This window comes from Varroa jacobsoni, unplaced genomic scaffold (assembly GCF_002532875.2).
Source record: "Varroa jacobsoni isolate VJ856 unplaced genomic scaffold, vjacob_1.0 scaffold_285, whole genome shotgun sequence".
NCBI lineage: Eukaryota > Metazoa > Arthropoda > Arachnida > Mesostigmata > Varroidae > Varroa > Varroa jacobsoni.
Window position 1 is genome coordinate 5,148 of NW_019213187.1, and position 8,970 is coordinate 14,117.

Genomic DNA, 8,970 nt, shown 5'->3' on the forward strand with positions numbered 1-8,970 from the left:
TTATATATACGTATTCAGCAGTACCGAAATCAGACGCCAAGATAAACTGGTCTAAACCTAAGTGAGCTGAAGTTAGATGTAGTTTTCCCTGAATCGTGCTCGTTCAATGTGGAGCTGTACGACGTTATGCACTTTCAGAAGTTGTTATAAGTTATTTGTTATTTCGAAGTTATTAGATTTCTTGGGAATAACCGCGTTTTCGAGCCATTTCTTTACTCGACTATTTACACCATGTAGCTATTCGAACGCGAGGAATCGCCTAAGGCGTACCTGGCTTACCGTGTCATGCCGAAACCGGATAAGCTGCCATTCTGTAAGTTCTCGTATATCAGTAAAATCAAAGATATGGTATGTTAACGCTCTTTTTCTCCTTAATGACTGTCAACACATACTCAGTCCAATTTCTAAGAGGCATTTTATAGTCGTTCTTTCGTTTACGTGAAAAATGTGGAAATATGATGAAATACTTATCCGACCTAGCAACAGACAATTCGACTACTAGAAACTAATCACTTCAAATAATAATAGTTGAAATATTGTGTAGGTAAAAACATTTGATGAATGCAGTTAGTGTTGAATAGAGGGCCTGTCTTCTAACCTGCGGCGCAAACAACTACCCTTATTGTAATTTGTTTACCGACTGATGTAGTGTACATGTATACAGGAACAGGGTAAACTATATATTGTCGAAAACGACAGGACAGATTTTAATCAGTTCTGCTAAGTAAATTGCCCTGACGATAGAACTTTGTGAAGATGTGCTTTTTTTATGTTTAAACCTACCCTAAATACAGAACTCTTCCCTGTTTGATGAACCACCATGGGCTGCTGTGGCAATGACTAATAACGACACCTACGTGACTCTGGCACTTAGCGTGAACTGCGTAAACCACGTACAAGCCCAAGTATTAGATAGGGGGCCGGGAGGGCTGGATTTACAGTATAATAAGACAGAACTCAGCAGTTTGGGAAATGATAAATTCACGGTTAATCACAAATTGGCCTATATAAGCAGAAGTTTCGTCATAACTAGACACGCTTTTTCCGGCTGCAAGTCTATTCTCTTAAGTGCTGGTCGTTGCCGTCGAACGGAGAAACGCGATAGCGACCATAAAAATATCTGTGCATGAGCGCTGGCACTAAGGGCGGTTCGAACTATGATACTGGCAAGGTCATCGTATTAAGAGCAATACAAGCGATGGACGTTTACAGAAGCGAAGAATTGTATAGTGCAAAGTAGAGTTTGTATAGCCAAGAAAACATTTTCAAAAATTAGACTACTACTAAAAAGGATCATCTATGAGTGATCTTAACGATCTCCATAAGTGGATAATCGTTGTACATCTTCATAACACACTAGCGAATCGCCTGGTGATTAGAGCGTATTGAAATGTAAATGTATCCATTTGTCGCTGTGTTCATCAGAACGCGATGACCTCACCTAAAAATCACGTCTGGTGACCCACTTGAGATTTGAAAGATAATCGCTAACTGGATTTCGTGGACGAATCTTGACGGAATACTGCACTTGTATAGCCAATCGGGACAAACTGTCATTTTCAAATCTATAAATTTCGGCGGAATATTCCAGTTTGTTGGGAATGCCACGTCAGTTAAATACGCCAGACAAGGAATAAATGGAGAAAATTATTGGTTGTATTATAGTTATGATTAGTTTGGGTTTTGCGTTTTTTTTCGAAACGCACATTTTTGGTTAGATAAAAACTGGAAGTTGCTTTTTCTAGAGCTGTCGTTATTACCGCTATCGTTGGTAGCGTTTTCGGACGAAAACACTTGGTAACACGCCTCATTTGCTTACCAAGTTTGGCCTAGCATCATGGACAAGTTAAATTGCAATAGGCGGAAATGAACGCACTTATTGAGATATTAATGCATACATACAAACGAGGACCTCAAATAGTAAGAAGTCACAATACAACCATCCCGACAGTATGCGAAGTTTGTGCCGTATACACCAAACTGATAGTATTGGCAGCTTTTCCATTTGGAAAAACACGGCGGATTGGGGTAAATTTGAATTTGATGAGAAATCGTTTGTTGCAAAAAAAAAGTTATTCTACTATAATGGTACTTTGACCCCCATGGTCTAGGTTTTATCATGAATGTCATTGATCAGATTAGAAGCAAGATCTATCGCTGGCTTGATATGCTACGGATTAATGAGCCGAAATCAAATTCAACAGCGGTGGATTTTTCTTATCGATTCCACTAGGCCAATACAAATTAATTGAGTCGTTTTGATTAGATGGACCGTTTGATTGGATGAACATGTATGAGGACCGCCGACAGTATATATTTTAGTAAGCCAACGTAGCTTGTTTTTTTCTAACCTTCTATTTCGTTCATTCTTCTTCTACTAATTCATTCATTCAAGTCAGAGGCGAGAAAATACCGATTTTGGGCTAACCGTAATGCGTGACACACATTTATGTACAAGCTTCCCTATTGGTTCTTCTTTGGGTGTCCCTTTTACATAGCAATGACGCGAAATACAAATTTCAAAAAAGGCAGCTAAGGTGAGCATTAGTTTACTCTTTACAGATTTTATAGATAAAAGAGGCGTAGGAATCTCTTGTTTTCCACTAGCTAATGGTAAGTGTCTATTTTCTTGTTAGGTAAGCTCATGATTATGCCCTAAAACTGATCGAGTATTAATTGATTGGATGGACAAAGTTCAGCCGATCCCTTTTGTGTACGAGAAGATCGAGATTGAACGTTATGGCATCAGCTAGTACGGGCTTTAACGTTGTAAGCTGTAGCCATCGTGGATGTGTTAGTCTTCGCTGATAACATTCATTAGATACTTAGCTCTTAAATATGTCCCTAGATCAAGTGCTTTACATAACTGCACCACCAGTACATAATGTCTATCTTACGCCGTAGTACAGGTAGAAACGTATTTACTGTAAAGAAATAAGCAGCCCATTTAAACATCAGACAAATTTAATTGAGCTGACCAGACTATTGATCTTCACGAGAACTGCTTCTGTACTGGTAATGTAATGAGACAATCGCTGATATATGCCCACCTGTCTTGGGCTACAATTTGGCACTGATAGCCCCAAGCGTAGCTTATCGTTGATTTGTTATTGATGCCTAACTGCGCGATTAGAGTCACAGGTTTCTCATTTGGTTCACTGCTGACGCTAATATTTGTATTTGACACTTAAGCAGACCGTACCGGATCATTAGGGAAGTGGGCGCACGGTTTTAACCAGTTATACTAGCCCCACCGATCATCGACTTCAATACTATGGCTCATTACATGTCTATTCCCTGCCCCATGACTCAATGTTGAGATAAGACGTGCTATAACCGATTTACTGAGTAAGCGCATAGGCTACTTGCAAGTGTTAAATGCAATACGACTTTCTCCTCTAGAGTCAAACAGCCTTAACCTTAAAGCATTTTAGCTTCCGTCATTGTGCTTTGAACTGCTATTGCTGCTATTGTTCATGTGCTGTAATATTACTACTATTCAATAAATTTACCACCATATACCACATAGCGGTATAGCTATTTTTTTTTTTTATATAAAAAAACACAGCATATTGAACTTTTGGCTGTAATATAGGTACACAAAAGCTTGATCCTGTTGATCTTCACCAACAATTTCGCATGTTGATGTGCATGCTGGAATTCAGATGTCTACTTGACTCTTTATCGATTACACGGTTCATTCTTATACTTCATCATTGTACTTCATCTATAATGCTAGGTCAAAGATCACAGAGCCAACAACTTTCACGGTCGTTAAGTTATTAATACGTTGATTGGATGGTCAGCAATAATCACACAGCAAAGTTGTTTCGATCATTTCGAATAGACGTTTCCGTCGACTGCTACATCGTCAATGTGTTCCTGATCGATTCAGATTTTACTGATCAATAGCCAATCAGTCGTAGTTAATGTCGTCCTGATTCGATGCTAATGTTGTCCAATTAGCGCGCACGTTTGCCATATACCGAACTATCAACTTCTTTGATTTCGAATGAATTATGAACGCATACATAGGACGTCTCTAGTGGAGGCTTATAGTATTCTAGATGGATAGATAAAATCGCGAACAGTCAGGTTTTGTTTTTTGCAAAAAATCTGCCCATGGCCTTTATTTAAAGGCCATGTGCAGATTTTTTACAGTACATGTAATTTCGTACGTAAAGCAATGGCACATCTGAAAAGAAGCTCTCCTAGCATAAAAAATTGGAGATGTTCCTGCTAGCCAACAACGAATATGTTAACAAGCACACCTAACACAGAACAGAAAATGGGTAGTTCTTGTATTATGGTTAAGCAACATGACCTGTTGATCTTTTACTTGAGGCCTAGGCATAGAGATTTACGGTTGTCTTTTGTACGAACTAGACACTGGGAATGTATTTCTGGGAACAGTCGATTTTGCGCACTATATGAGGATCTGCTGAGCATCAGACTGACCTAGAACTCGATGTACCAATGTATGGCGTTGTTCGGACCTTTATTTGAATTGAAATTGAGCCATCATGGCATAATTTCGGCCTTCCAATGCGTCTCAATACGTAGACGTTCTCATTTGCAAGAAGGGTCCTCCTCCTTGAAGCCACTCAACTAGTTAAGGACTAAATGCTGATCCGAATACTAAAACCAAATCTGAGGATCTTTGTACTTACTGTCTATAAGACACGTCTCGCGTATGGCTCAAGCACGAATCGACATCGGTGTAATCATTCAGTTTTCTTAGAAGGTTTCTAAGCGCATCGTGATTTAGGGGACTGCCAATCACAGCGATGTATTATTGCTCGGTTGTCCTTTGTCGTAGTCGCTCTCCAGAGATTTTCTTTTTTTCTCTCGTTTCCCTGTAGAAGTTAGTCAAGCTGAGTCGACCTTTGATTCCCCATCCGGCGACTTACGACAGGCGCGAGCCATAACACATTCTGCCTCAGCAACCCGCCTGGCTGTCTGCGCTGCTCCGCTAAAACCGTTGTAAGAAAGTCGTGGGCAAGGAGGCTGATCCAGACGCCCTCATTTTAGGTAGCGCTGTCCCTATCATGGTTAAGGATAGTTGATTGGAGATAGATAGATAGATAGGTAGATAGATCCAAAAGACCAGCATGCCTCTGCGGAAAAGGATGCTCTTCTTTTAACTGAACTGTATTTAGAGTTTTTTTTTAGTTGTTGGGTTCAACTGAGTTCAAAAGAGTAAACCTGCTTCAATGAGCACACTATAAACATGGCTTACTATTATTCGAAATTTGAGCGTCGTTTGTTGTATACTTGTTGCTTGTTGAATTATTATTGTTACTATTTCTATTCCTATGGGGGACATGTACTGCTTTCATTGCATTATATAACTGAGATTAAGTCAATGGTTGTACGTATTTATTCTCAGTATAGCAGCGAATGATAGTTTGTTTTCTGTTGTCAAGCGTAAAATATACCTGTCTGTGGAAGTTAATAATACCTCTAGCTGTGATGCCGCAAACTTCGTCTTTAAACGTAAGATGCTACATGTTTCGTCCAGGGTACCTTGACGAGATCTACCTGGATACTGCGTTTCATTAAGAGAATAGGCCGCACTGAACGTAGAGCTCTCCCGATTTCAATAGACTAAAATCAAATACGTTTACAGAAATTCTCGAAAGCAGAATTAGTAACGATATTTTATTCGCCACTTTATTAGACATTCTGCGAAGATCAGCCCGTAGTAACACCAAATGCCTCCAAGAACACTTATCGTAGTTCATCGTGAACAGATGCAGTTTATATATATATATATATATATATATATGCTATTTCTACATATTGAAATGGAAACTCTTCGTACGTCTTGGACTAACAAATATCATATGTACCTCTGTTCAGTTCTCTATGGGTCGAAACATCGAATAAAAGCCTCGTATTTATAATAAAGTTTATCGCAGTTATTATGAAAACGTTTACTTTAATTAGTATAAATAAACTTGGACTTCCTTTAGCTGTTCAGGAACCGAAGCAATACGTGTTCTAGAATATTTGCATGAACAGGCTTCGTCCTCTGACCGTCTGATATCTCTGACCGTTTGTATATATCAAACAAGCATACGGAATGGATCATACGGGTCTTCCGATCTATACGTATGATATCAAATAAAATTTTCCAATAATTAGTGCCAATTCGAGCAGGATGCAAAGAGAAGCCTATAGTAAGGACAAACATATCTTTCTTTTTTATTTGCGCTAAAGTTTTCTGTAGTTGTCCACGCAATATCTGCTTAGCTGTGACTTCACCAGCTTCAATATAACACGTGGGGCATTCTCGACAAATTACAAAGTGTATGTATTCAACATGCATTATGTACACTCGGTATCAACTCAGTATCAATAACAAAATGAATAATCGAAATTAGTGCTCTATTCATGATCAAAACCACCACGTATCGTATCAGACACAGGAATCTGTATTAGCAGATACATCAATCTAATCTAGGTTGATTAATGTATTGATCTATACAAAGTTTCCATAACTTAATTCATAGCTACTATCAAAAATCACATCGCTTCGTGATAATCCTGATCGAGGTTTTACACCGGCTGTTAGAGCCGTTAAGCTGCTTGTTGAAGTGGTAGAGATCCCATTGGCATATGGTAGCAGGCCATCGAAGAAAAACATCCTTTCTGATAGAGAACGTGATTATAAGGAAGCCAACCTCTGCTGATTTTCGGCTTTGACTGCATACAACAAGGCGTAAGGCGATTCTATGCTTGCGCAGCAAAATACAAATGGGCGCGGACCCCTTGGAATTCATATGGACAAATGTGCATCACTAGCCGTCGATAAACGAGGCCCCATATGACGAACAACTGTCTCGTATCAACCCCAGCAACTGAGCTGATTACTGAGGATGGTCGTTTTAGCCCGGAGTGATCAGTTTGCGTTCGTGCTATATGACCCATTTTTTAATGATTAATCGTGATTCCGCTGATTCAGCTGATTTCAGACGATTCTAACTTGCATTTGTCTAGAAATATAATGTACGAAAAAAAAGGGAGAGGAGATCAGATATTGGTAAGCGACAGTTAGCAAAGATAAGCATTGTACTTGTTTTATTAAATATTTAGCTGGTTCGTATGAGTGCGAAGTGGCATTCATTTTCTGTATTTAGTGGTATACTCTGTTGAAACGACTAGATGACTGTTCGTCAGTAGATTCGTGTTCCATTTTAAATGCGTAACTTTAGACTACGTAATGTAAGTGACGTTCTAGTTCCCGATAACACCGTTGATCTAATTCAATGCTGATCCAATCAATGGCGTTAACGTAACATTGCTTTAAGCTCAGCTACACGGTAGACTTTTTTCATCTGCTCATTGTTCAACTATTATAAGGCGTCTTGCAAAGGTTAGCGTCTTCGAAATAGCAAATGCTTCGATGCCACCTCTATGTTGAGTACATATGAACTTTTGCGGTAGCTTGAATCAGAATGGTAGCGTTTTGACAAAGAGAAGAAATAGAATTCATTAGAATACAGGCCAGTTAGATGTTGCTCGTATCACGTGCCATACTAATGAATGGGCCTGAAAGCATGCACCTATTCTGCCAATAGCGCTTATTTACACTGTCTGCAAGGAATCGAGAGTTCCAGTTATAGCCAAACAAACTATTATAGCCTATCGACTTCAAAGGAACCTCAGCTACGGCGCCAAACAATGGCTCCTTGTTATATCTGACCGCACAGAAATCAACGCAGATTTCTGCCAGGATACTGGACGATGATGACGCGAATTCAGGGCCGAGGTAGATTTGCTTTTCAACAATACAGTCTCGTTATGTTCTTGGAAAAAACGTGGCGCAGAAATCGGCAGTGAGTTGCTGTTGACAGTACGGTGACTAAAAGCGGAACGCCGTTCGCGCAATTTTTCTTTGCCAAGTTGACAAAATCACGTTGTTGGTGACCACCGAAAGTCTTTAGTAGCAGTTACAGTTATAAAAGCCAGTCAAATCAATTCCAATATGTATCAGAATAAAACACTCTCGGGCTGATTCGTGATTGATGGTTCGTGAAAAGATCAATTTCGTTCATTGATTCATTCAAAATTTATCAATTCAAAATGGCGAACGAAACGCAAATTAGAGCCTATTTGCTTAGCGTATTTATTAGGTACTCGAGGAGATCCTACTTAAGAGTGATTCGATGATTCCGAAACGCTACTCTCAAGGTCCGTGCAATGAACACACAATCTCTTTAGGATCGCCATCATCTATGCCTCGTGGAATGTTTTATTTATCGTCCATTTTATTATTACTATTATTATTATTATTATTATTATTATTATTACTATTATTATTATTATTATTATTGTTATTATCGGTATATCATTTATTCACATGAGGTTAGTTTTTTGTTCGTTACTTTGCGCAGACTGGTTCCTGTTTCGTGTTTGTTGACGAGCACATTATTCCTGTATGTCTCTCGTTCACTTGCGTTGATGCGGCATAAAATCGATCGCTTTTGTGTGATAGCGCCTCGTCTGTATGGTATTGCACAGTGGTACTCAACGATAAAACTAAAAGGTAATAAATTAGTTAACTAATTTACAGTAACGATGTTGTGTGTGTTGCCGTACGTTACTATCTTGGCAAGACGATAGTACATGAAAGTGGAAAACGCGTACATACGCTTGTGTCGTACAAACGTACAGACAGAGATACGCATTGATTACATCCATATCGAAAATGAGCCCATTCATTATTATCCATTACCAAATTTCCATTTGTGTCAATCATTACGCTTTCATCTTCTGTTCTCTTTGGATCGAATCATTAAAGGTGGCTATCGGCTGCGTCAGTCACTATAGAATCAACTCACTAGGGTATTGCAGTGAACACTCAACAATCAGCTGGACTAGCATTTGGTAATGCAGTGTTTCTAATCGAAAACAAGTTTCTATACGAACATCTGAAATGTACACAAAATTGGTGTGGTGTTGCTC

General features: G+C 39.1%; 2 long non-coding RNA genes across 2 annotated transcripts in view; one reads left to right on the top strand and one right to left on the bottom strand.

The window, feature by feature from the left end:
* The window catches only part of LOC111259009 (uncharacterized), an 11,281-nt gene extending 5,133 nt beyond the window's left edge, over positions 1-6,148 (bottom strand). Inside the window, exon 1 of the long non-coding RNA XR_002679362.2 lies at positions 4,671-6,148. This is a non-coding gene — a long non-coding RNA (uncharacterized LOC111259009). The remainder of the gene's footprint in view (positions 1-4,670) is intronic.
* LOC147753702 (uncharacterized) overlaps positions 7-8,970 on the top strand; it is a 14,237-nt gene continuing 5,273 nt past the window's right edge. The window contains exon 1 of the long non-coding RNA XR_015310401.1: positions 7-2,537. This is a non-coding gene — a long non-coding RNA (uncharacterized LOC147753702). The remainder of the gene's footprint in view (positions 2,538-8,970) is intronic.